General features: G+C 54.4%; 1 pseudogene across 1 annotated transcript in view; it reads right to left on the reverse strand.

Annotated features, from left to right (window-relative positions):
• LOC311315536 (IQ motif and SEC7 domain-containing protein 1-like) overlaps nucleotides 1-5,000 on the reverse strand; it is a 34,017-nt pseudogene that overhangs the window by 12,246 nt on the left and 16,771 nt on the right. Inside the window, exons 2-7 of the transcript in view lie at nucleotides 4,253-4,566; nucleotides 2,538-2,761; nucleotides 1,293-1,380; nucleotides 581-1,176; nucleotides 403-473; nucleotides 1-254 (exon numbers count right to left, since the gene is read on the reverse strand). The exon at nucleotides 1-254 is cut by the window's left edge and continues 75 nt beyond it. The product of the transcript in view is annotated as an IQ motif and SEC7 domain-containing protein 1-like (transcript). The remainder of the gene's footprint in view (nucleotides 255-402; nucleotides 474-580; nucleotides 1,177-1,292; nucleotides 1,381-2,537; nucleotides 2,762-4,252; nucleotides 4,567-5,000) is intronic.

Raw genomic sequence — 5,000 nt, forward strand, 5'->3', positions numbered from 1 at the left:
CTGTGACGAGACTCTCTCTGATAGGTCTGCTTGCCCAGGGGGGGGAGGGGCTCGCGCAGGCTGTCCCGGGAGGAGGAGCCAGACGAGTAGTTGATGGTCTCGTTGGAGTTGGTGGTGGAGTTCAGGCTCTCATTGTCGCCGTCCGAGCAGAGGTGCTGCTCCATCACGCCGCCGCTGATGCCGACGCCGGGCGTGACCATGGCGCACATGGAGGGCGAGGAGGACGAGGACAGGACGGGGGTTAGGGGCGGGTTCTGCGGGGAGGGCGAGTCGGGGTAGTGGAGGGGGTGGAGGGGGTGCATGGCGGGGAGGTGGGGGCGAGCGGGGTGGTGGTGGTGGTGGAGGGTGGCGTGGGGGTGCGGGGGGTGGGGGAGGGGCGGGTGGTGGTGGTGATGGTGGTGCAGCGCGGCGTGGAGGTGCGGCGGGAACGCGGCGGCGGCGTGCGGCCGGACCGGTGGCGTGCGCGTCTGGCCCTGCGCCGGGTTGGCCGAGCGTCCGTCGGGGCCGGGTTTGATGGTGCCCTGGGGCGACGCTCCTCCTCCTCCTCCTCCTCCTCCTCCTCCTCCTCCCCCGTCCCCACCCGGCTCCTGCTCATACAGCAGCTGCCTACCCACGGACCCCCGGTCAGAGCGGTCACTCATGTCCACCGAGCTGTCACTTGGGGGCTCGACGGTCAGCACGGGCAGGTGTCCGCCCCCCCCTCGGTGACGGTGGTCCCGGCACTCCGCGCAGGGCGCGTCGTGGCGCCCGCCTCCGCCCCCCGCCAGCTCGGCGTCCCGGTCTCGGGCGTCGTCCTCGTCGTGGCCCCCCGCCCCCGGGCCCCAGTACTCCGTGTCCGTGCTGCTGGGGGGGCGCTCCGGGGATGCGGGGGGGCCTTCGTCCAGGTAGAGGGTCACGTCGCTGTAGGAGGTGACGGTGCTGTCCTCGTGGAGGCCTCCTCTCCCTCCCCCGCCCCCTCCCCCACCGCCGCCCATGCCCCGGACCCCCCCCCCGCCGGGACGAGGGGCGGCTGCCGCCGTCGCCCCACACGCACTCCCTGAAGTCCCCCCCCTCCTCCCCCTCCTCCTCCTCCTCTTCCTCTTCCCCCCCTCCCCTCTCGGGGTCGCCCTCTTGGGAGTCGTCTCTCGTCGACTGGCAGGTGAGTGAGTCATCCATGGAGTCCGCCAGAGACTTCACCTGGACACACACACACACACGCACACACACACCGAATTCATCACCCGAACACACAAAAAACATCCCACAAACTATGATTTACACTTGCCCCTCCTCCCTCATCCTCATGCTCTCACCTGTTTGGAGAAGGACTCATCCATGTGGGAGTACTCATCCCTGTCTCCCCCCTCCACCTTCCCTGGCTGCCCCCCGGGATGAGGGTACCTGGAGAGATGGGGCCACACCCACATTATCACACTGACCACGTTGCACTACAAAAGTCCACCACGCAACGTGAGCAAACTATGCCACAAGACAGCCCGGAAAAAAATTCACACAAGTCCAGTCACACAATCCTGCAGATTCCTGCTCTACAACATCAGGAGGATTCGCCCTTTCCTCACTGACTAAATGGCGCAGGTGCTCATCCAGGCCCTGGTCATCTCCCGCCTGGACTACTGCAACTCCCTCCTCGCTGGGACCCCTGGAAAACCCCTAGAACTTGTCCAGAAAGCTGCTGCTCGCCTGGTGTTCAACCACCCCAAGTTATCCCACACAACTTCCCTCCTCCGTTCCCTACACTGGCTCCCTGTAGCAGCTCACATCCAGTTTAACGCTGTGCTACCTCGGGGCGACTGGCTGCCCCGTCACTCCGAGGCCCCTGCGGTCCATCGACACGGTCACGGCTCTTCTCTGTCCTGTGGCCCCGCAGTGGTGGAGCGAACTGCCCACTGACGTCAGGACAGCAGAGTCGCTGCCCATCTTTCGTCGCAGGCTCAAAACTCATCTCTTCCAAGACGTATCCTCCCTCTTAAGCATCTATTGTATTTTTAGATTGCTATTCTTGGACTTTGCCTTCAGCAGATTACGCTCTTAGTCACGTGTTTTAGATAGGAGATGCACATAGGAGGTGCGTAGTAGTACATTGGCTTTTCCTGCGTTAAATGCAATTATTGTTAGTCGATTTGGATAAAAGCATCAGCTAAATGACTGTAATGTAAAATATAATGTTTACTCTGCCCAAGATCTGGACATCGTCTTCCCTGCGTCTTTTCAACGGCTTTGTGCTCTGGGTAAACAACAATATTTACTGGATAATACCAGATCCCTGGGCAGACGTACCTGGGCTGACCCTGGACCTGCTCCAGGATCTGATGTTAGGCAGCAGACCTACCTGGGCTGACCCTGGACCTGCTCCAGGATCTGATATTAGGCAGCAGACCTACCTGGGCTGACCCTGGACCTGCTCCAGGATCTGATATTAGGCAGCAGACCTACCTGGGCTGACCCTGGACCTGCTCCAGGATCTGATATTAGGCAGCAGACCTACCTGGGCTGACCCTGGACCTGCTCCAGGATCTGATATTAGGCAGCAGACCTACCTGGGCTGACCCTGGACCTGCTCCAGGTTCTGCCGGTCGTCAAACGAGTACTGCAGCCTCATGTTGCTGAGGATGATGCGGCGCGTCATGCGGCTCTCGGAGGCGGAGCTTCGGAGGCGCTGGAAGTTCTTGTTCATGCGGTACTGGCGGAACGCCGTCTGGATGATCCGCGCCGCGCGCCGGCTCAGGAAGTAGCCCCCGTACTTCCTCTCCAACATCTCCACCTGGCCAATCAGAGCGAGGCTGGACTGATCATGTAGCTGGGATAATGTACTAACCCTGCCCAGTTGGTTGTGATAATGGGTCACACTTTACAATAAGGGTCACAAAAAACATTAGTTAACTGTTAACTAATGCTTATTTAGGGTTAGGTTAGGTTACTAATGTTAATTAATACCTTAGTTAAGGTTAGGGTTAGGGTTAGGTGAGTTAACCTTAGTTAACATAAATAATATTAGTAAATGGTTAATAGAGACATTAGTTAACTGTTACTTAATGCTAAATAATGCATTAACTAATGCGTATTAATGTACCCTTATTGTAAAGTGTTACCTGATTATGAATTAAACCTGGTTATGATGATGTAATATCTGATAATCTATCCTACTTGATTATCCTGGAGGACCTGTGTAGAGCCCATACCAGTCTGACATGTGATAATATAGACATGATAATGTAGTAAACCCGGTTATGGTAATGTAATATCTAATAATATCCTACCTTCTTGTCCTGGAGGTTTGTGGAGAGCTCATATCTGTCTGATGTGTGATAATGTAGTTAAACTGGTTATGGAAATGTAATGAATCATAATGTATCCTATCTTATTATCATGGAGGTCTGTGGAGAGGTCATAGCTGGTTATGATAATGCATGTGATAATGTATTGAACCTGGTTATGATAATGCATTGACTAATGTATCCTAGTGTACCTTCTTGTCCTGGAGGTCGGTGGAGAGCTCATATCTGTCTGATATGTGATAATGTATTAATGATATGTGATAATGTACTAAACCTGGTAATGATAATGTATGTGATAATGTATCAAACATGGCTGTGATAATGCATGTGATAATGTATTAAACCTGGTTATGATAATGCATGTGATAATGTATGGCTATGATAATGCATGTGATAATGTATGGCTATGATAATGCATGTGATAATGTTTCCTGTACCTTCTTGTCCTGGAGGTCTGTGGAGAGCTCATAGCTGGTTATGATAATGCATGTGATAATGTATTAAACCTGGTTATGATAATGCATGTGATAATGTATCCTACTGTACCTTCTTGTCCTGGAGGTCTGTGGAGAGCTCATAGCTGGTTATGATAATGCATGTGATAATGTATGGTTATGATAATGCAGGTGATAATACATGTGATAATGTATTAAACCTGGTTATGATAATGCTTGTGATAATGCATGTGATAATGTATGGTACCTTCTTGTCCTGGAGGTCGGTGGAGAGCTCATAGCTGGTTATGATAATGCATGTGATAATGTATGGTTATGATAATGCATGTGATAATGCATGTGATAATGTGCGGTGCCTTCTTGTCCTGGAGGTCAGTGGAGAGCTCATAGCTGGTTATGATAATGCATGTGATAATGTATGGTTATGATAATGCATGTGATAATGTATGGTACCTTCTTGTCCTGGAGGTCTGTGGAGAGCTCATAGCTGGTTATGATAATGCATGTGATAATGTGCGGTACCTTCTTGTCCTGGAGGTCTGTGGAGAGCTCATAGCTGTCTGCGAGGGCTTTACAGCGCTTGCTCTCCTCCTCCTCCTGCTTGCGCAGCGCCAGGCTGGCGGGCTGATGGCGCGTTCTCTGGGCCCAGGCCAAGCTGGCTGGGCTGGGGGGGGGCCACCGAGGGGCCCTGGGCGTAGAGGGGGGGGCCCGGGGGGCTGGAGGGGGAGCTGTAGAGGAGGTCAGCCTGATCCCCCAGGTACGAGGAGGCGGGGCAGTAGGACGAGGAGGAGTCTGAGAAACTGACCGTCTCCGGACATGGAGGCTCCTCGTCCACACTGGAGGGGGGGGGGGGAGGGAGAGGGGGAGGGAGGAAAAAGAGAGGGAGAAGGAGGGGGGTGACACGGGTTATCTAAATGACTCAGAGCAGAATGAGATCTAGAGGAGGAGGAGGAGGAGGAGGAGGAAGAGGTGCATCGACCACATGATCCAGGCGGAGGTTAATCCATCATACGTTAATCTCTTTGCACAGCGCCTCCTCTGCTGACACGCCCACTTTCCCAGGCCTACTTTATCCCCCCGGTCCACGCGACCGCTGACCAAACCTGTTAGTGTCATTCTGTCCCAGCGCAGCGCTACGCTGGTCAGGGGCTCGTCACACACACACACACACGGTCACATGCAAACACACACACACACACACACACACACACACACACACACGGCCACATGCACACACACACACACACCAGCGCTGCCAGGCTGGCAAAGG

This window comes from Borostomias antarcticus (genome assembly GCF_949987555.1).
Source record: "Borostomias antarcticus genome assembly, chromosome: 11".
Classification (NCBI taxonomy): Eukaryota; Metazoa; Chordata; class Actinopteri; order Stomiiformes; family Stomiidae; genus Borostomias; species Borostomias antarcticus.